Raw genomic sequence first — 24,257 nt, forward strand, 5'->3', positions numbered from 1 at the left:
TCATTAAAGCCAGAATTATGTGGAGATATGAAGCAGAAGTGGAAAAATAGTTTGCACATTATTTCCATTCCAAATATTTTGAAGTTATAAGACTATATAACTCTGTGAAACTCTTTTTATTATACAGTTCATTTCAGAACTTGTGAAATTCAGTAAGAACATCAATATGGCAGGTGATTTTAAACTTGCAAGTCACTGCACAGCTGAATTTCTCAAAGGTAAAGTTTATGTCTCCTCATATTTAACTTGAAGTCATCAGAGGGCCTGGCATATATTATACAATCAAAAATTTTGAAGAAATAAATATATGCTAAGTTTAAATAAATCCAAGTGTTTATAAAACTGAAAACTGGAAATTAAATTTTATTTTACAAAGTAATATCTCTTTCTTCTGGTATATTCTTTAGTCTCTAAAATAAAATGACCAGAGAAACTTGATTTTTTTTTTTTTTGTCATGGATTATATGGACTGTTAATTCACATTTTTGGATATATGCCGGAGGCCAACTCCGGTGGCCAGGGAGTATACATCCCGATCGGAGATGGACAGCGTTGGCGAAAGAACAGAGACAGCCTCTTTGTCCCTTCTTTTAGGGTGCTGGACTGCTCAAATTTTATTGGCATAAGTGGTTAATTATATAGACAGTTGTTCGCTACAGATTACATCATAGTGTTAAAAGTACATTGGTTAACTATTAGACTTTTTTTTTGATCACATGGTACAGCAGCAATGCGTCATGTTTTAAAATCTTTAGTTTAACTAAATTTAGTGAGAACAATTCAAGGACAAACAGGCACAGCATATCATGTGGGAAAGAGGAGACCCAGCACAAACCATCTCATGGCCAGCCAATTCCCACAAGCTGAAGAAGTTACAAACACAAAAAATCCTGTCTTTAGACTAGTGTCTATCTTCAAAGTGTCCTTGGCAGGGAGACAGCGTGAGAAAATACAAATCAACTTAGCTAGCTACTGTTAAAAGTTTCTAAACTCAAGGACAAAACTCACAGCTGGGTTTCTTTTGATCAAGAATAATATATGTCTAACTTTTATAGACCTCATTAAAATCCTAACTAAAGAATACTGTATAACTAGTTAGTAGATAAACACTGTTTAATTAAGTTGGATTTAAATAGGGGAAAGTTCTTTTAGAATGAAATATTTATTATACTATTATTGTAATTTTGTTAAATCACAAATCACCACAGGAAAATAAGAATGGGAAATAAGAATAATAAGCAAATAATCAGGAAAGACTGAGGAAAACTGAATAATAATAAAACAACAGGAAAGACTAGGTCACCCGAGAAACAATCCATGTTCTCCGGTGCAAACATGGAAATTGCTTTCCCAGGAAAGCCCCAATTCTTCCCCATCAACATCAACATGAGGGCTGTATAACCTGAGGCCTGCCCTCGGCTTGTACCGTACAGGCAGGCTTTCATCCTGACCAGAATCCCACCTTCGGCATGCACCGTTCAGGCAGGTTTTATCCTGTCCAGAGGCACACCTTCGGCATGTACCTTCAGGTGAGCTCCCTTCCTTAGTCAGGAACCTGCCTTTAGGTTTTTTTGCCATCAGGCAAGGTCCTTTTTTTGAGTCCCTGCATCTCCTTGGCTCCCCGCAGATATATATTTACTGCACTTTGACATAATTTTTTCATGCCTAACTTTGTCCATTGTGCAACTGTCTAGCAAGTCAATACTTACATAATTGTTACTTTGTGAGAAATATAGATTCCAATCTTATGTAACTGGCCATCAAGATAAAGAAAGGATAAACAAATATTGCACAAGAAATAATACCTAGAAGCTTTATAAAAGAAATGTTTATGGACTTCCCACTGTTGCAGAGTGGATAAAAAAAAACCAATTGCAATGGCTTGGGTTGATGTGGAACCGTGAGTTTGATCCCTGGCCCAGCAGTGGATTAAAGGATCCAGGATTGGCACACTTGCCATGTAGGTCAGCTGTTGCAGCTCAGATTCTGTCCTTAGCCCAGGAACTTCCACATACCATGGGTGTGGCCATAAGAAAAAATTGTATAAATGAAAGCAAATTACTTATTGAGATTATATATTTAAATATGGAAATATGAAATGGAGTTAATTAGGAGAATTTTGCCTAATTAAGAACCACTGTAATCAGTAGTTTGAAACATTGTATTTGGGAAGTATCACTTTAGTTTTACAACTTTTACTTATTTTTAAGTTTATGGAACTGGTTTGGATTTCTTATTATAATCCTTAGGAAAACCATATATTTAAATTATTAGATTCATTAGATACTACCTGCTAGTGTTAATTCATCTAATATTTATTGAGCACCAGTCTTGCAATATAGCAGTGGGCGAGCTGTGGGAAGATATTACTGTATCATAAACCTCCCCTGCCAACAGGCAATTGATCACACTGCAAAGGTAATAAGATATGGTCTGAAGAGGACCTTCAAGAATTGCAGGTAGTGCTGGGGAGAAATTTTACCTAAAACTATCATTTAAAAATCCTATGGGAGTTCCTGTCGTGGCACAGCAGAAACAAATCCAACTAGGAACCATGAGGTTCTGGTTCGATTCCTGGACTCGTTCAGTGGGTCAAAGATCTGGTGTGGCTGTGAGCTGCAGTGTAGGTTGCAGACACAACTGGGATCCTGCATTGCTGTGGCTATGGCATAGACTGGCAGCTGTAGCTCCCTAGACCCCTAGCTTGGGAGCCTTCATGTGCCATGGGTGCAGCCCTAAAAAAAAAATAATAATAAAATAAAGCAAAATAAATAAATAAATAAAAGCAAAAAAAATACTATGGAATAAAACTAATAAAACATGGCAGTTTAGTCTTCCATATAAATGTTAAAGGAGAATAAAAATGAAGGCATGTGACTGGGGTAAAACATATTTTTATAAATACATAAGCATATATTATAATAAATTAAATATATAATTTAGATTTCTAACTTATGGCATAATATTAAATATAACTTCTACAGGTGGAAAATCTTACATAGTCAAGATTTGCCTAATTATTTTGACTAAATTTGGCAAAGCTGGGTTGTGAAATTACATTACTTTCTTTTTTCTTTTTCTAAAAGACTTGTTTAGAGATTTAAAGATGAACTTAGACGTTTAAACTTTTCATTAGAGAATGTGTTTTATACAAAGGTAATGGGCTCCAATATTTCAAATGTACATATTTTTAAAATATGATAGAATTGTCATTCATTTTATTTCATATAAAATGAATTTGTTGAAGTGTGCAGTAAAGTTCAGTCATATTCTTATATTTTCATGCCCTATAATGAAAAAGAAATGCATATTGGAAATTATTTTAAAAACTACAGGAAGACTAAGAGGTTGGATATTTTTGAAGATTTAAAAATATATCTAATTTGTACTTGTATTAAATTATTAATTAAACTATAAGTTAGGAATATAGTTTGGTTGTACATGTTCTTAGAATAAAAATAGTTTTTTGAATGATTTCTCACTTGATTTAGGTAAATTTTATTTAAAAAATAAGAGCGTATTTGGATGTTCTGTTTCTAGTATCCGTCCACTTTATTAGTTGGGTTAATATGTCTAAGGAAACAATATAATAAACAGGATCAAATATGTAAATTTTATTATTTAAAAAATTATATTGAGTATAATTGATTCACAATGTTGTATTAATTTCAGATTAGAGCAGTGTGATTCAGTTACACATACACATATATCCATTCTTTCTGAGATTCTTTTCCTATATAGGTTATTACAGAATATTGGGTAGAGTTCCTGTGCTATACAGTAGGTTCTTGTTGATTATCTATTTAGTATGTATATGTTACTCCAATCATCTAATTTATCCCTCCCCTAATGTTTCCCCTTTGGTAACATACATTTTGTTTTCAAAGTCTCTAAGTCTGTTTCTGTTTTGTGAATAAGTTCATTTGTATTTTTTTTTAGATTCTACTCATAAGTGATATCATATGACATTTGTCTTTGTCTGACTTCACTTAGTATAATGATCTCTAGGTCCACCCATGTCACTGCAAGTGGCATTATTTCATTCATTTTTATGGGTGAGAAATATTCCATTATATATATATGGACAACATGTTCATTATCCATTCCTCTGTCGATGGACATTTTAGGTTGCTTCCATGAATTGGCTATTGTAAATATTCTGCAATGAACGTTGGAGTGTATGTACCTTTCTAAATTATTGTTTTCTCCAGATGTATGCTCAGTAAGGAACCTCCATACTGTTTTCCATAGTGGTTGCACCAGTTTTCATTCCCACCAACAGTGGAAAAAAAAAGTAAATTTAATTATATAAATATATTTTTCAAAATAAATAAATATCATTTGATTTTAACATTTCACATTTAAAACACATTTCTATAATCTTACAAGTTTCTATGTGATACACTACAAAACCAAGTTGAAAATATACATTGATAGGATATAATTTTAAATACAAACTTTATAGACCATCTAATGACAAAGATTTTTTGATTCTTTGTTATTTTTCCTTCTGGATGGCCATTAAGAGAATTTGTGTTATACTTGTATGGAATATCCGTTTCCAAGAAGAGTCCAAATGTGATGTCATTGTCATATCACACAGATTGATACGCTATGAGTAGAAAGGTAAACAAACTTTGGCCACATCGCAATAAAACTAAAATTAAACCCCCTTTCGTAATGCAGTACAATCTGTTTTAAGGGTTTAACGAAATTAACTTTCAAGTACTATCAGTTTTCCTTTGAAAATAAAACTTGTCAATGCTAGCTACGTGCTTCAGTTTGTCTCTTTCTCTCTCTTATGAAGATGTGGAATAATTGAGGAAAGAGCTTGCTTTGGTTCCATGCCCGGAATTTAACTACCAGAATTTAACTATGCATAACTGCCAAGAAGATAGCTAAAGAAAATCATAAGGAAAATTGAAAATAAATAAATGGTTGCTATTTTAAGCATTTCCATGATAATTAAAAATCATTTGTGCATCATTAGTTGCGGTTAAAGAAAATGATTGAATACATATACAATGTGTATCATATATATTATATGAAATTACATATTTATATACATATATAACTATGCATATCATTATATGAAGTATGTATTTGGATTTCTTAGCTAGAACCAAATGTTTAAATTATCCATAGACTAATTATTGTTTAAAAATGATCTGGATTGAATATAAAGTACTGAAAATCAAAATTTTTATATTGTAGTAGTAAATGCTAAAATTTACACCAGAATATCAAAGATCTCTTTATAACATTGAAGTACATAAAATCACTAATTAGCTCTACTCTCCAGTTTTAAAAAGGGAGCCTGAGCATCTTGAAGGTTAGTGATTCATTGTTGCTCACTATATATTATCAGACTTTTAATTTATCTCATATTTCCTAATTTTGCATAAATGGAATGATAGCATGTATGATTTTGGGGCAGGAGGGCTGGTTTTTGTCACGCAACAAAACTATGTAGGGATTCTCCTATATTGTTGTTTTTCCTTTCTTTTTGCTAAATAGTGTTCTATTGTTAGGATATACAGTATTCATCTGTTACTAAATTGATACATATCTGTGATGTTTCCCATTTTTGACTATTACACATAAAACATTTGAATAAGGAGTTACCGTCATGGCTCAGTGGTTAACGAATCCAGTTAGGAACCATGAGGTTGTGGGTTCGATCCCTGGCCTTGCTCAGTGGGTTAAGGATCTGGTGTTGCCGTGAGCTGTGATGTAGGTTGCAGATGTGGCTTGGATCCCGCGTTGCTGTAGCTCTGGTGTAGGCTGGTGGCTACAGCTCCAATTTGACAATTTTGTGTACCATAAAGCACTTACAAAATCAAGGAAAATACAAACACAGAAAAGTGACGTGAAAGGGAAGAGAGTTAAAAAGAAAAATATAAAAGCTATTTTAGAACATTTCAGGATGTTACTAAAATAAACAAAGCATAGATCGATAGATAGATAGACAGACAGACAGACAGATAGTACCTCTGGAAAAATCTTGACATGATTTTCTTTGGGTTCTGCTATTTTTATCTCCCAGAGGATGTTCATTTTGTGAAAGGGAGTTTCTGGCCATCCAATAATTAAACATAGAGAAACATATTTTTGGACTTGACTGAGTTCCTTACAAGGGTAAGGAACAGGAATTCCATAAGATGTAGGGTAGCTGGAAAATAACTTTCATACTTTCATGTCACCATGCCTGTGATTTAGTTATACTTTTCATGCACTTATAAAAACATCAGTTTTTAAGAGACTATTTAAGAATTCAATTTGTAATGATAGTGTTAAAATGTCTTCAAAATATTATTTTTTTCCCATAACACTGAACTTTTCTACTGATTTGAATGTATAGCTGACTTTAGCCTATGTGAGATTTTTTTACACTGTCAGCAGTAAGATAAGTGAGGGAGAAATGTCTTTGAATAATATTTTTATTAACCTGTCACCTTCACAGATAATTTTAGATAAATCCTGGGAGAACCTCTGTTTTACTCATAGTAACTTGGCAGAAAAAAATACATTGCATTACTTTTTCTCTGATTTTGAAACATGATGCAGTTGAAATGAAATAAGTAGATAACATTGTTAGATATTTCTTGAATAACATATTGAATCTACTGTTACTTCGTTCATTTCTACCAATTATTATTGTAATTTGCTTTTAATATGAAAGGGATGATTACATACTTCATACATTTACACAAATAAATTATGAAAGTGTAAAATATTTTTAAAATGTTTTCTGATCAAGAGAAATGGGATGTGTAATACTGGGATATATGAATTACTTCCTCAAAGTAATGGGAACATATTTTTCTAACCTAAATAATTAATTAGCAATTATTAGCTATCTTATATGGACATTTGTTAATAAGGATGAAGGGAGTGAACATTAATGAGACTTCCATGGTGAAAAGGAAAACAGTATTCTTTCCTGGAAGAGAGTGAGCTAAGTATATATCACTAATGATTTTTCACTTTTAAGAAAAAAAAAATGCTCATCTCAATTTTTAAATGTAGTTATGTGAAAATAAATTTTTTAAAGGTTTGTCTTTTCTAGGAGAACCACTGAAAAACAAAAATTGGGAGTTCCCATTGTGGCACAGTGGAAATGAGTCTGACTAGGAACCATGAGGTTGAGGGTTCTATCCCTGGCCTCGCTCAGTGGGTTAAGAATCTGGCATTGCTGTGAGCTGTGGTGTAGGCTGCAGATGCGTCTCGGATCTGGTTGCTGCAGCTGTGGCTAATGGCATAGGCCGGCGGCTACAGCTCTGAATGGATCCCTAGCCTGGGAACCTCCATATGCCGTGAGTGTGGCCCTAAAATGATTAAAAAAAAAAAAGACAAACAAAAATCTTTTGGTTGTTGCTAATTAGATCAAGAGTGAAAGATACAGGAATTTCTATTTCCTCCACTTCCCTACCATTATTTTTGTCTTTTTTTACTTGTTTGGATAAATTTATCAACACACTTTCAAGATTACTGATTTTTTTACTCTGGTGAATTTAGTCTGTGCTTAAGCCCATTGCCAGAATCCTTAATTTCTGAGACTCTCCTTTTCTAGCATTGGCTTTTTCTACATTTCTCACCTTTCTGCTGTAATTCATTCATCTGTTCACATGTGCCATCATTTTGTACCTCATTTTAAAACATATTTCTAATAGTTTCATTCAGTTCCTTGCCTGAAAAGTCTAACAGTTAAGTAATCTTTTAGTTTCTTCCATCGACTATTTACTCTCTCACAACAGTTTATTATGACTTGCCATGATGTCTTATAATTTTTTTACTATATATTTGGCATTTTATTTGACAGCACAGTAGAGGCTCAAATAAATATTTACTACAGGAATGGGTGCAGTTTTTCTTTTGTCAAGCAAATTGTGTAAGGAACTGAGTCAATATAGTCTTTAATAAAGTTAGGTAGAGAATTTGGTATCTTTAGTTATTTTCAGTTCATGCCTAAGTTCAAATATTTTGAATGTGGAATCAAGAATTCTCCTGCAGAGAAATCCACAGAATTCTCTAGATTTTCTAGCCAGTATTCCAGCATTTGAGTATTCTTTCTGTTCTAGGGCCTCTCTGCCAGCTTTTTCTAGCTCTGAGCTATAGATAATAGCTGTTCTTTTCTTTCCTAAACCAAGAACATTTTTTTTTTTTTTGGTTTAATCAAATGGTTTCAGAGAATTATGGTATTAAATCTTTCACAAAATAGACTATGACCATATGGCAAGTTTATTTCATTAACAAACTGGACATGACATTTACAAAGAGTCTGATACTTCAGTCTCTTAGAAGTAGAAACACTTTAATAACAGCCTTGTAGAAACACTGTAATAACAGTCTCTACTATATTTTAATATTTTCAACATCTCTGTATTTGAAAGGGCTAGGTACTTTGAGAAAGTAATGCAAGAAAAAAAAATAGCATGTCTACTAAATGGCTTACAGTATTGACATCTATGCTTCTCTTTTGTATTTGAAGTTCACTTAGGGCAAATTATACTGTTTTATTATTCATTTTACTATCTACTTTAAAATGAAACTTAGTTTATGTATGTGGAATAAACTGCTTGCAAAGACCTATAGCCGAAACCTAAAGATCTCTACCAGATTGTTTTACACATGTCTGTTTTATTCAGATTAATATCTAGAAATCATCATAAAAATAATTATTCATGTTCATAAAATCACATCAAAACTTATATTCAAATATGGAATAAAAAACTGCTTAGGAAATAAAACTAATAGGAAAAAATTATTACCTCATCTGCTTTAAAATTATAGGAACATATTTCTAGATAGCTAAGGAACTCCCATAGAAGAACATTTTTATCCTTTTAAATTTCTTTTTTCCACTAGAAATTCAAGTGCTAATGCTGTCAACTTCAAAAGCAAGGCCAAATCTGATGCAATTTGCAATGAATGTGCTACTAACTTTAAAATAGTTTAAGAAAGGAGTATATAGCCGGTGACGGCAATCTATAATACAATTGATTTTCGCAACTTTTTCCTTTGTGCACTTAACTGTTCGACTTTGCTCTGTGGTCATTTATCATCTAATTCCAGCTTTTGAGACAAAAGTGATAATTTATCATTTTGTGTGATTCAATATTTCACTAGATTATAACTTTTTCTTGAAGACAAAGGATAAAGTTTATTTTTCTTAATTATACATTTTTGGGAAAAATCTATATAAAGGAAGTCATTTGTCTGATTCTTTATCCATGAATTCAATTTATTTCATACAGGTACAAAATAATAATTAGTACCCAAACTTTTAAATTTTAAATTATTCCTTTAAATTACCAATTCATTAGCTTTCCCAACAAGATTGCATTTTCTCAAGAACAAAGAGAATTGATAGTGCAGTCAAGGATTATAATCACTAACATTGGAAAAATTACTTTTTCTGAAAATCCAGATACACAATGTTTATTTTTTTCTTATGAATAATAAAACTAGGTGAACCAACTTTTGATGTAAAAATAAGATTAGGGAGTGACATCAGCAAGATGAGTGAAGAAGACATCCCTCACTCATATCTCTCCCTCAGGGACAATTTAGTATCCATCCACAGTCACAAGTGCCTTTGAGGGAGTGTGGGGACCTAGCACCATATGCTAAGGAACCCAGGAGGGGTTCCCCTTCCCCATGCATCAGATAATGGTTATACAGATCTCAGTCTTGGCTTTGGACTCTGAAGTGGCCCATGAACCAGCTCCAGCTCCTCTTGTCCAGGAACCACTGAAGAACACTGACTTATACAATCACCCATGGATGAGAATGCCTTTGTAACAGACAGTTCAGGAGTTCAGATAAGTTCCAGCCATTGCTGGAGCAGAAAAAAAATTTTGAGATTAGACTCACAGGATAGTTTAGAAGAACAGATTAACTTTACCTGTGTCATGGAACCCTCAAAGCAACACAGCTCAGTGCATGAAGTGCCCTTTTGTTCTGTTTTTCTATGGAGGAAGGTGAGAGCATGTGAGTGAATGACCAGCTTTCCAGCAGAGGCACCCATTTTTCTTTTGCCCTATCCAGAGTTCCGAGTCATGACTAGGGGATAGTGGACAGTAGTGAGAATAGAAGCCCAGGCTTAGAGAAGGAGGTGTCAAAGGGATATGGCTCCTACTGAACTACATCACAGACTCTATCAGGAGGCCCACACATGACTTCTGGGATGCCTCCCCTGTGGATACCTAACTGCCCCCCAGCACTGTGTGCCTCAGCCACACTTTCTCATACCCCATGGTCAGTTCCCTGTTATACTCATGATGATGGTTAGAGCAAGACTTGAGAGATGGCTAGTGATCATGTGCAGAAAGCCAGCCTGAATCTGTAGACCAGAGAGAGACCACAGACTTGAAATTTATCACTTCCCTTGGGAAAGCAAAAAGGACCTGTGATGCCCAGCCTGGTGAATTGTGGGATGGTGAGAAGGGGTATAAATGTAAGAATCTTGCCACAAGAAAAAGCAAAGAGTGTGGAACAGGCCTATCCATAGAAGGTCTGATAAAGCCTCAGAATCCCTAGCAGACAAATAAAAGGTATTTCTCTCCTGAAGTCAAAGTGTGGAGCCTGGAGCAGGTGATTACTACCTCAAATGCAAAGACAGCAACACAGAACTTCAAGATTGTGCAAAATCAAGTAAACATAACACCAGAAGAGTACAATAATCTTCTAGCAACCCACCTCAAAAAAAAAAAAAAAAAACCATGGAGTGCTGCAGTTTATTCAATAAATAACTCAAAAAACTGCTTTAAGGAAATTCAGTTAGCTTGAAGAAAATACAGACAATTTAGTGATATCAGTGCCACTACTGGTTGTATATCCAAAGCAAATAAATCCAGATCTTGAAGAGATATCTGTCCTTCTATATTCATTATAGCATTGTTTATAATAGCCAACATACTGAGACAAGTTAAATATTCTTTGAGAAATGAATGGATAAAAAGAGATGGGATATTTCACAACAGGATATTACTTGGCCATGAGAAAGAAGGACATCTTGCTGTTTGTGATGGATCTTGAAAGCATTATGCTAACTGAAATAAATCAGAGAAAGACAAATACTATATTAGAGCAGTTATATGTGGAGTCTTAAAAAGCTGAACAGAAAATGCAGTGACGGTTTTCAGGGGCTGGGGTTTGGGAGATGGGAAAACATTGGCCAAAGGCTATAAATTTCCAAGTACAAGATGAGTAAATTTATGTGGACCTAATACATAGCATAGTGACTATGGTCAACAGTACTGTGTTATATACTTGAAAGGTACTATGAGTAGGTTTTAAATATTTTATCATACAAAAAAATTGTAATTATGTGAGATGATGGAGGCGTTAACCTACACTATTTTGGTAATCACTTTGGAATATTAAATGCATCATATCGTTACATTTTACACCTTAAAGTTACATAATGTTATATATCAATCATATCTGAGTAAAACTGGGAAAAATATGTAGAATTTAAAAAAATATATAATCAGGAAGTGAAAGATGAGAATAAAAATACGGATTTTTTTGCAGTGGAAAATTTATATAATTAGTAAAATAATAGAATTAAATATTGTGAAAAAAACATAATATTTGTTGACTTAACCACAAAGGAAATTAATAAGGGGTATCAGAGTGTACAAATAAAAGAGGTAGAGCATGTCATTAAAATATATATTGGTGTTATGGGAGTACCTTTATTGGAGATTTAGAGTAGAAAGTTCCAGGAGTCAATCTAAGCAATGAAAAAACTATGAGCTGCAAGAACCATGACAATCAAATATTATAGATTTCTGAAGTATAATTAAACACTTATAGCATTACAAGGAGGGCTTGAAGTTGAAAGGTGATATATTTGAAGCGATTTTGGTGTTTGCATAAAAGTTACCATCTCCCTTCTTCCAGCCCCAAGACAGGCAGCTGTAGGAATGGTGGGCTGAGTTCCTGGTTGCTGTTCCTGGTGTGGCTTACTGGTGCTAGTTATGCCATAATAATCTTGTCCTCCAAAGTTGTGGTGGGGGTACATTTTTACTTGCCTGCTGATTCACTTAAGGATCAGTGCAAGGGATGGCTGTCATGTTTTTGCCTCCTTGCACTAAAGTAACTTCCTAGGTTGCATCTGTGGAGGAAACTTAAAGAGACAGAATACCTATTTTTCCTTTATTTTCTACTGGATTCAGATACTCAAGGAAATCTGTCAAGTCACTGGCTAACCACAGAGATAATGGAACTGAGACTTCAGTAACCATACAGACAAGGAATATCATCCTTGAAGAAACAATTTGGAAATATCCTCAAATAAATAACAGCTGTACCCAACAACCCACATTATACCACCATACCTATCATAGAGTTTAATTTGTAAATTTGGTACAGTAAGAGATTGAAAATAGAAACTTATAATAAAAACAATTATAATAATATACTGTAATAAAAGTTATGTGAATAAATTTTCTATATCAAAATGTCTTGTACCAGTATATAGGCACACCTTTTAACTCCGCTTCATTTTATTACACTTCGCAGATACTGTGCTTTTTACAAATAACAGGTTTGTGTCAACCCTGCATCAAGTGCCATTTTCTTAACGGCTTTTATTTTTATTTATCTGTATCATATTTTGGTAACTCTTACAATTTCAAATGTTTTCATTATTATTGCCTTAGTTGTGGTGATCCATGATCAGTGATCTTTGTTTGATGTTAACTAATGTGAGTTGCTGAAGCTCAGATGATGGTTAGCATTTTTTTGCAAAAAAGTATTTTTTAAATTAGATATGTACATTTTTTTTTTTAGATATAATGCTTCTGCACACATAATAGACTAGAGTGTGTTGTAAACATGACTTTTATGTACACTGGGAAACCCAAAAATTCATATGACGATTTATTGTGATAATTCATTTTATTGTGGTGGTCTGAAACTAAACTCCCAGCATCCCCAAGCTGTGCTACAATCCCTTTTCCATCTTTAAAAAGAAACCTTTTTAAGTATAGTTGATTTACAGTGTTACAGTGTTTCATGTATATAGCAAAGTGATTCAGTTATATGTGTGTGTGTGTATTTCAGATTCTTTTCTCTTATAGCTTGTTACAAAATATTGAGTATAGTTCCCTATGCTATACAGTAGATTCTTGTTGGTTGTTTTATTTTTTTTATTCATTTTTTGGCCTCCCCGTGGCATATGAAGTTGCTAGGCTAGGGCTCAGATTCAAGTCACAGTTGCCACCTACTCTGCAACTGAGGCAACCCTGGGTCCTCAACCCACTGTGCTGGGCAGGGGATTAAACCTGCATCCTGTTGCACCACAGTGGAAACTCTGGTTATCAATTTTATCTTATTATTATTTTTTATTTATTTTGTTGTCTTTTTTAGGGCCATACCCACCACATATGGAAGTTACCAGGCTAGGGGTTGAATTGGAGCTGCAGCTGCCAGCCTACACCACAGCTACAGCAACCCCAGATCCAAGCCACATATGCAACCTACACCACACTCATGGCAGCACTGGATCCTTAACCCACTGAGTGAAGCCAGGAATGAACCCACATCCTTGGGTTCATTACTGCTGAGCCACAATGGGAATGCCTATCAATTTCATATGTAGTAGTGTGTATATGTTAATCCCAAACTCCTAATTTACCCCCTTCCCTTTCTTTTTGGGTGACCATAAGTTTGTTTTCGGTGCCTGTGGATCTACTTCTGTTTTGTATGTGTTTATCATGTATGGCTATAACTTTTGTAGTTTGATGTGCAATAGCAAAACTAGCACAAATTTCCTTTTCTTTCTTCACAATTTCAAGAATAGAGGATTTGTTCTTATCATAGATCTTATCAACTTCAGCATACATTTTTCTGTCCTTGAATTTTTACCTCTTTTATATTTAAAGTAATCATTTTACACTTCTCTGTGGCCTATCTGAATTGCCAGTATTGCAATTCTTGTGTTCGGGGTCATTATTAGGTAAATTAAGGTCTACTTAATCACAAACACTACAGTACCCTGACAGTTAATATGACCACTGAGCCCCGCTACTAATTGACCAGTGGGTGGCATCTACTGGACAAAGGGATGATTCACAGTTCTGGGTGGGACAGTGCAAGATAGCAAGTGATCACATCATGCTACACTGGATGTCATGCAATTGAAAATGTATGAATTGATTATTTCTGAAATTTTCCATTTAATATTTTGGGATTGCAGGTGATCAAATGTTACATAAATCTTGGGACATGAAACCACAAATAAAGGGATTATATTTTGTTATATATTTGTTATACACTGATCATTTTGTTTTGTTTTCTAAATATGTCACTGCTCTCTCTACTTCTACTTTTTCTTATAGGCTATATTCTATAAAACATGTCTGCTTCTTTATTTTTCCCCTTCCATTTAATTTGGACACTTCCTTTTATCTTTCAGCCCTCATCATAAAAGTATCACATTTATTTTACTTGATACTCACATAGACTGAATAAAATTGATATTCTAACAGCCACATTTTACAGGTGAGCAAGCTGTTGCTCAAAGAAAGTTAAGTTCACAAAACTATAGTGCTAGCATCGAGGCATTTCCAAAATCTCTTTGTTTTAAGAAATGAAACAATGCATTTAAAAGATGTATAATCTTCTAGAAACATATGATTTTGATGCTTATTCCAGCTTAACATTTTATTTTTAACAAAAACATAGTTAAGAAGAGCTCACCTTGAATACAAACAACCCACTCTTTTACTTTTCCTATTTTTATACTGGAAATTACAAATGTTTTATAAAACATCATCATGAAAGTTTCTATTCAAGTATGATCCTTGAAATATAGAATTGAAGTTCAATTTCCCATCTGCCTATTGAGGCATCTTTTCAGAAAGCCTCAAACATTTTAATTTGGGAAGATGTATTTAATCAACTGAATAAGGATAAATGGCTAAAAGTTTTCGTATGAGGTAGTAATGCTTCTTAATGCACAAGTCAAAAAAACTATCATTGTCAAAAAATTGTAAATTAATCATTCCTGTTTCATTTTGCTTGTTTTTGAAATGAACAAGCCATATGGGATTCACACTTTTAGAAATGACATGTTTATGTTATTTTCTATAATGCTACCCCCAGAAGTACTTTAAAACACTATGTAAACATCAAGCCTCATGAAAGATAATATAGATATGAAATTGAAAACTTTGTATTTATTTACTTCCTATAAACATATTTTGACAGGATTACATATTATATCTTGTATAAAGGAAATATATTTTTGCATAATCTATCAAATTAAATAATATCTCTACATAAAAAGGTATATAATATAACTAATGTACTACAGTTCTGAAAGAATCAGATTCACTTATTCAGGCAATAAATAATTGTCATCTATATATACCAGGCATTGTTCTAAAAACTGGAGAAAAGGCAAGTGCTAGGCAAATGCCTACACTTTAAGAACTTACATTGCCTTGGAGGGAGGGAGATAATATATAAATTAACTATACACACACACACACACACACACACATATATACAATAGATTGATGAAGAGATTATCAGTAGAGAAAAAAATAAACCAGGGTAAGAGAACTAGGGGATGGTGGAATATGTGTGATATAGGTGTATTTGTGTGCTGTCTGGTGTGTGTTCACAGTGTATGTGTGTCTGCATGAGTACTATGTGATCAATGTATACTGAGTGTATGGTGTATGTTTGGCTAATGCATGTGATTTCTGTGTGTGTGTCTGTGTGTGCACCTACAAATGTTGTTTTATGCATCCTCATGCCCCTGGTGTCATTTGCAGAGAAACCTAAAATGAGTGAAGCAGAAATGCAGGTATATCGAGTGAGAACATCAGAGAAGAAGACTAGGGTGTTCACAAATACTTTGAAAGGCTGAGGCATGGTATTTGTAATAGAGGTAAAGATGGAAGTCAGAGTCAGGAGAGGAAGGAGTAGAAAGTAAGAGATTGTCGCTGGCCATGTCCCTTAAACTGTTTTTAGATGGAAAGCCAATGGGAGATTCTGTGCCACAAAGAGGAATATGATCCTATTTACATTTTTGAAGGATTCGTTCAGTTGGAATATGGAGAGGTTATCCTTAAATGAAAAAAAATTAATTATGGTAAAGAGAGTGAAATAGATGCACATTGACTAGCTCAAAGCTATCATGAATAAGCAATGGGTCAAGGAAGAAATAAAAAATACCTTGAGAAAAAATGAAAATGGAAATACTACATCCTAAAACTTATAGGATGCAGCAAAAGAATTTCTAACAGGGAAATCCATTGTGACAGATGCCTATATCAAGAACGAAAAGATCTCAAAGAACCTAACTTTATACCTCATGGAACTAGAAAAAGAAGTAAAAACAAAAGCCAAAGTTAGCAGCAATAACTAAGATTATATGGAAAGTGAGATGAAAAAGACAATAGAAAATAATCAAACTATGAGCTAACGCTTTGAAAATATAAACAAAGTTGTGAAATCTTTAGCTAGACTCAGCAAGAAAAAAGATAAAGGACTCAATAAATAAAATCAGAAACAGGAAACATAATTTATACCACAGAAATACAAAGAATTATAAGAGAATACTTTGGATAGTTTTGTTTTTGTTTTTGCTATGCCTGCAGAATATGGATGTTCCAGACCAGGGATCAAACCCACGCCACAACAGTAACCCAAGCAATTGCAGTGACAATGCCAGACACTTAACCTGCTATGCCACAAGAGAACTCCACTCTGAATAATTATACACCAACAAATTGGAAAACCCAGAAGAAATTGAGAAATTTTTAGAAATATACAACCTTCTGAAACATGAAGAAATAAAAAATCTAAACAGGTCAATTACTAGTAAGGAGACTGAATCAGTAATTGAAAATTTTTCCAAAACAAAAGTCCAGGACAAGATGGCTTCACTGGTGAATTCTACTAAACATTTAAAGAAGAATTAATACCAATCCTTCATAAAGAATAGTAGAGGAAGGAACATTCCAAACTAATTTTACAAGGCCAGCTAACTTATACCAAAACCAGACAAGGACACCACAAAAAAAGAAAATTACAGGCCAATATCCCTGATGGACCTAGATGCAAAAATTCTCAACAAAATATCAGCAACCCAAATTAATGCATGCAAAAGATGTTACACCATGATCAAGTAGGATTTATTCCAGGGCTGCAAGGATGATTCAACATTTGCAAATCAGTCAGTGTGATATACCACATTAACAAAATGAAGGAGGGAGTTCCTGTTGTGGCTCAGTGAGTTAAGAATTCAACATAGTCTATGAGTTTGCAAGTTGGATCCCTGACCTTGCTCAGTGGGTTAAGGATCCAGCTTTGTTGCAGGTTGCACCGTAGCTCATGGATATATCTCGGATATTGTAATGCTGTAGCTGTGGAGTAGGCAAGCAGTTGCAGCTCCAATTCGACCCCTAGCCTGGGAATTTCCATATACCGTGGGTATGGCTGTAAAAAATAAATAAAATAAATGAAGGAATATTATTATCTCAGTATATTCAGGAAAAGCTTTTGATAAATCCAACATCCATTTATGATTCCAACTCCCAATAAAGTGGGTGTTCAGGGAATGTAACTGAACATAATAAAAGCTATATATGACATGCCCACAACTGACATCATATTCAACAATGAAAAGATAAAAGCTTTTCCTCTAAGATCAGGAAGAAGATGAGAATGCCCATTTTGAATACTTGTATTCAATGCAGTATTTGAATTCCTAGTCAGAGCAATGTGGTAAGAAAAAGAAATAAAAGACACATCCAAATTGAAAAGGAAGAAGTAAAACTCTCATTATTTGCAGGTGGCATGATTTTATACATAGAAAACTCTAAAAATGTTACTAAAAACTGTTAGAACTAATAAATGAGTAGTATCAGGATACAAAATAAACATACAAGTATATGTTGTATTTCTATCTGTGATAACAAACTGTCAGAGAAATTAAGATATAATCCCACTTATAATTATATTAAAAAGAATAAAATACTAGGAATAAATATAGCCAAGTGGTGAAAGACCTATATACTGAAAACTGTAGGACATTGTTGAAAGGACTTGGAGAAGACACAAAGAAAGAGAAAGATAGTCCATGATCATGTATTGAAAGAATTAATATTTTGAAATACCCATCCTACTCAAATCCATCTACATATTCAATGCAGACCTTATGGAAAGTCACATAAAGCATTTTCACAGAAAATAGAGCAAAGAATCCTAAAAAGTGTATGGAACCAGAAAAGATTCTGTTATAAAGTTGAAATATTTTTAAATTCATGAATTAAAAGTCTATTCATAATTTGAAAAATATATATATTGAAAGAAGCATCAAAAAATTAAAATGAAAAACACGCTAGTTGAATAAAATCTATAGTTAAATTTGACAAAGTTTCTGTTCAGCACTTAAGTATGTAATGACATATTTGTTAGTTGTGATTGCTTGATCTTCCTTATCTTCTTTTAAAACTGTGTTTTCAAGTTCATCATTTCTTATATTTCCATGAATGAAACTATTCTTAACTCAGCTTTTTTCCCCTGTATGACATATATGTATCCTATCCTCGTAGTATAGTAAAATTTTGTCTGTTATGCATTACAACCCTAATAATAATCCCTATTTAGTCTTTATTTTTTTTTGAGGCAAGTTTAAATATGTGTTGTTTATGATGCTTGCAGGAAACAAAACCACTCGAATTAAAATGGCTTAAGCACTTAAGGTGTATAATCATTTCACTTTATAGTAAGTTTTGAGATAGGCATTTTAAGGGTAGATGCAGCCACTCAAAGAAAACATCAGAGATCTCTCTTGTTGATTTCATCCTGCCTCTTCTATTCTTGCCTATTGGGCCCTTTGTCTTTAGGCATGTTTCTTTATGGGCAGAAGAGGTCACAGCATCAAGAATCATAGCACTGCTGAATTCAAGGCAAGATGAAAGTAGGGATGTTTTTTACCTATCTCTTTTTGGGGTGTGGCATTCTTCAAATAAAATGTCTTTTTAATACTCTATATTTGGGGTATGTGTCTATCTTTGAAAGCAGTCATTGGCAAAGGATAATGAAGTAAACACTCTTCACTTAGCTGAGAAAGTGAACTTTACCCAGGATGGAAGGAATTTAATGGAGCATCCCATCTTACTGAAAATCTTGTACCAAACATAATCGTGATACCTTAAATGAAGGAGGAAAAAAGGTATAGATATTGGATAAATACAACAGTATTTGACATATTTTTAAAAACTCAGAAATTTCAGGCAAAGTAAGTGAAACTGCCCAAAGGCAACAAATAAATTCCATTTGAATTTGGTAATGGGAAGGTCTGGACCAGTACTTTCATTGCTCCTATTTTCTTTAACTTCCAAAATGTTTGGCTATAGTCATTGATCTAAATCAGATACCTCCTGAATTCCATATCTTTCATTCCTTATTTTGTATCACAACCATTAAATCAATTTGAAACTTGCCAGTGTTGAGGCAATTACTCATCTCTTACATCCATAAATTTTATGATACTTTTAGAATGGTTGTCATTTTGATGCTATAAAAACATGATCATGCCTATATCTGTATTCTTTTTCTCTTCATATTATTTTAAGCATATAGTTAATTTGCTTTATAAGCTGGCATATAGTCCATTTTTATGAATATGTCTTCAACCATTCTGCTTATAGTGTTTATGAATGCTAATATATTTCTCAAGTAAATAAAATTGTCATTTAAAAAAAATAAAGACCATAGTTAAGTTGAAATGTCTGCAGAATAAGAGGTTCCTTGTTGGTTTTTTGCCATGAGGTAAGCTGATGTCAAGAGTGTTAGACATTTCATTGGAAAAAGACAATGCAAAATTTTTTACTAATTGCAAATATTTTATTTTATTTTTTTTTAGAAATATTGCTTAATTTGAGAAACTTACTTCCAAATTACTTTCATGAGTTTTAAAAAGTCCTAAGGAGCATCCAAGAAGAGACCATATACAGCTTCCATAGGTATAAGGACAAAAAAATGCGGTTGATGACTGCCCCAAACGGTATTTCCTAAAGGAAAAAAATGTAATATTTAAACTCCTTTTTTAATTTTGTTTAATTTTTTTTTGTCTTTTTTTGCTATTTATTAGGCCACTCCCGCGGCATTTGGAGGTTCCCAGGCTAGGGGTCCAATCGGAGCTGTAGCTGCCAGCCTACACCAGAGCCACGCTGGATTGGATGCAAGCCGCGTCTGCAACCTACACCACAGCTCCCGGCAACGCTGGATCATTAAGCCACTGAGCAAGGCCAGGGACCAAACCCGCAACCTCAAGGTTCCTAGTCGGATTCGTTAACCACTGCGCCACGACGGGAACTCCTAACCTTCTTTTTTTGAGGCAGGGTAAGTGAACTACACACATCATAAATAAAATTTTCTCACTTTACAAGGAGGAAGGACTGTGATCCTGTTTTTGATGAACATTAAATACAAAATACAAAATCCACAGCTCTGATCAAGATGAGGGGAAAACATCATTCTTCAGCATTCCAATTCTCATGCAATGAAATCCAAAGGTCTGTTAAATCCACCTTTTCGATTCCTGTAGTGCCTATACTTCCTCTTCTGAGACACATTTATGGCATAGGCATTTACAGAGCCATCCACATTTTTTCCTTTTGTAGAGTCAAAGGAGGCAAATCCCATTAACTTCATCATTTCTATTTCTTCCTCTGTTTTGCCCTCTAAGTCTTCCTCAGTAATCTGACGTTCTTTGCTCTTTATTTCTTTTGTTTCTTTCTTCTCTTCGTCTCTTCTTTCTTTCAGTCGAGAAGGGGAGGGAGATGTGGATCTATGTCGCCTTGGAGACCTGGAACGTCTTCTGTGGGGGCAACGAGAGCGGCTCCTTCTCAGATCTCGCTTTTGGGACCGGGACTTTTCTTGGCGCCTTAGTTCTCTCTCCCAGGATGTGGACGGGGACCGCCTACCTACCTATGCTCTCTCCGCGGGGAGCGGCTGCTGCTGAGACCCATTCGGAGCCCTCTTCCACCTCACACCCAATTTCAAATATTTTAATTGCATCTGTTGTGCATGTTTTGACTCCATATGATTTTTTTTTAAACCTCTCTCAATTTTATTCTATTACCTGGTTAAATTCAGTGGTTGACACTCAACTGGCACATTCTTTGGCTGTGGCTCAGAAATGACAGTATGTGCTGGGTTGAATATAGAGTAAAGGAAGTCAGCTCAGAAACCTTTATTGTAAGGCAGGAGGGGAGAATGGACCGTATGTGGACGTGAAGAAATTTTGTGTGCATGGCAGAAGGTGCTGAGAAATTACCTAGCCACATAGAATAAAATATCAAGCCATGTGTTAATGTAAATACTATGGGGTTCATGAAGTGCAGTGAAAATGAAATTCTGAGAGTTTCTGAAAATGTTAGAACAAGATAGTAGCATTTCCCCTCTTGTTTCTGAAACTAAATTTTAAACTGTAGCATAAATTTCATACATTTAATTTTTAAACATTTTATTCTTTAATATTAGTACAACTGTATAAGGCATATAAAAGATATGCTTATAATTTGAAAAGAACATAAAAGCATAAATTGAGAAAATTGTATTCTTCCAAGGAGAGAAAACAGAAATCTGGGTAGACTGGGATTTCCCTCCCAAGTGAAGTAGTCAATCGTATGTTCACTCTATCTATTCATTTTCTGAAGTACATTTACAAAATCTGGTCGGCTAGCATTGACATAGGAGTTGGTTTCACAGGGAATAAAGGCTAGATTCTAGGAATGAGTCGTTGCATTCTTAGTTATGCAACAATTACGTGGTATTTTTGGATAGATCAACACTGTTACAGGAGATGAATTATAGGCCATATATATCATCTGTTCTTGAAGACACTTCTGGGGTTTGTTTTTACCCATGCCCTGAGACATGGGAAACATCTGAGACAACAGATGTGAAGAGAAGGGATTTTTTTTTTTCATAAAAATCATTGTGCAAAGCTATTAAATGGGACAGATATCATCAAGTTGCTAACACAGCATCTAATACCATCTATATAGTTAATATCTTTTAGAATCCCAGAAATCTGAAAGTATCAATTGAGAACTGAAATATGATTTAGAGAGGAAGTGAGATATTCTCTTGTATCACTTTATTCTCTGACTCACCAGAACTTGGGCAGTGAAAGAAAAAGCATTATTACCAGATGCTAACCATTTTGAAAAGTAATGGAAATACCATAACTGAAAGAAAAAAGCTCAGAGAAAAGAGCAAACCTCTGCCTGTGGTGGCTTTAGCATCGCACCTTATTGGTAACATAAGGTCAGCTTAAATGAGGGAAAGGACCACAGAAATGGGCAGGTGAAGTGAAGCAACCAACACAATGATGAGTGGGCATTTAGGTTTCTTTTGCTCTTACAAATAATGAAATTCTCCTATCTCCATCTATACCCTGAGAGTTCAGTTCATTGAAAAAGATAACAATGGTTTCTATAATAAAAGTTGTTTTAAAAGTCATTCTCCAGAAGTTAATAAAAAACATACTTTCGTTTGCTTTTGCAATAAACTCACTAAAATCTACTAAAACTACATTAAAAGATAGTGCCCTTGACAGGACATACCACATTAAGGCTGAACCATATTTCCCTCAGATTTGGATGTAAAGTCATTTGGTCATATTTTCTAGACTTAGGAATGTGTCATAATTATTTATCTCCCTGGAACTCTGGACTGACACATACTGTGATAAGATATTTAATTAACTAACAATTACTCAGCTCTCTTTTGTCCTTCTGTATGGTTTTCTGAACGGTATAATATAGTCTCAGGAAGTCTAAAAATAAAGGTTAACTTGTGCTCAACGTATAACAAATCTCTGTATCTGATCAGAATTTATATGAGACGATGAAATGGGGATTTAAGTAGATTTTTTCTAAGAGAAGATGAAGGAAAAAAAAGAGGCCCGGAAAAATGAATAGACAAAATGCATTGGGGGTTTATTTCTTTCTTTGTATGTCAAGTGCATAAACCAAGTTGGTTTCCATTTTTGGGCATTCCGTTATGGATTACTATGTGTTGGTAAAGCATTCTGTATTATGCAGTTTCCCATGGATATAATCCTTGCCTTAAGGGTTTACAGCTTGAATATTCAGAACTATCCAAGCAGTACAATTCAGACATATGCTGCTTAGCAAGCTGACTGGTAAAAAAGCTGGCACTGAACTCTTGGTTGAGTTCCTGTGTCAGCATCATGGGCACAGGCACAAACAAAGATGATCTGTCCTCTGTCTGTGACAAAACCAGTGAACTTTCAATGAAAGACAAATGGATTTCAGAGCTCTCTAATATTAAACACTGTCAAGCTGAATAAATACAGAGTAGTGAAAATATTAGCATACCTGTATTTAGCATGGTTGATTTTTGCATCAAAATCAAAGAATTTCAAGTTCATTTTTAAAAAGAAACTGTGATTCTGTGATTATTGAAAATTGCTAGTGACATTGTCTTCTTTTACATTCTTTTTTTTTCTGGCAAAATTGTTGGTGGGGCACTTCAAATATAATAATGAGCGTTGGTGAATTAGAGGCACTTCAAACGAGTAGATGAAATATTTTTTAAATGTTTTATTCAATCATTTACTTTTTAAAATTTAATTTGTGTGATCATTTAATAATTTAACACATTTAAAAAGTTTTGGGATTTCCCATTGTGGCTCAGCGGAAACGAATCAGACTAGGAACCATGAGGTTGCAGGTTTGATTCCTGGCCCCACTCAGTGTGTTAAGGATCTGGGTGTTGCTGTGAGCTGTGGTGTAGGTCACAGACATGGCTTGAATCTGGCATTGCTGTGGCTGTGGTGTAGGCTGACAGCTATAGCCCCGACTGGACCCCTAGCCCGGGAACCTCCATATGCCTCAGGTGCAGCCCTAAAAAAATAAAATTAAAAAAAAGTTTTGGGTGTATTAAAACATTTTAAATGCCATATTCCATATATACCTGAGTTCATCTAAAGTACAAAATATTTTAATAATTGTCATTAAATTTAGTAATAAAAAAGCCCTTGGTATTAAAATACTAGGTATATTAAAATATTTACACAGGGAGATATTCTATTCTAGAGCCCCTTTCTCAACATCTCAAGATAGTATATGCATAGACCCATTCTAATAGGACAATATAAGATATAAAACTGGAAGATGCTGAATGAATTTTCATCACTTGTATGTATAGCTGATGTTTCAACATGGATATACCAAAATTACCAAATCTCT

At 34.1% G+C, this 24,257-nt stretch overlaps 1 long non-coding RNA gene and 1 pseudogene across 2 annotated transcripts in view; one reads left to right on the plus strand and one right to left on the minus strand.

Annotated features, from left to right (window-relative positions):
- Positions 1 to 24,257, plus strand: part of LOC110255836 — a 222,520-nt gene that overhangs the window by 183,485 nt on the left and 14,778 nt on the right. The gene's annotated exons all lie outside the window — the stretch shown is intronic.
- LOC100625735 lies at positions 20,415 to 21,005 on the minus strand (annotated as a pseudogene). Its single transcript, XR_002336711.1, has one exon. The product of XR_002336711.1 is annotated as a U4/U6.U5 small nuclear ribonucleoprotein 27 kDa protein pseudogene (transcript).

The sequence above is a fragment of the Sus scrofa genome, chromosome 11, assembly GCF_000003025.6.
Source record: "Sus scrofa isolate TJ Tabasco breed Duroc chromosome 11, Sscrofa11.1, whole genome shotgun sequence".
Lineage (NCBI taxonomy): Eukaryota > Metazoa > Chordata > Mammalia > Artiodactyla > Suidae > Sus > Sus scrofa.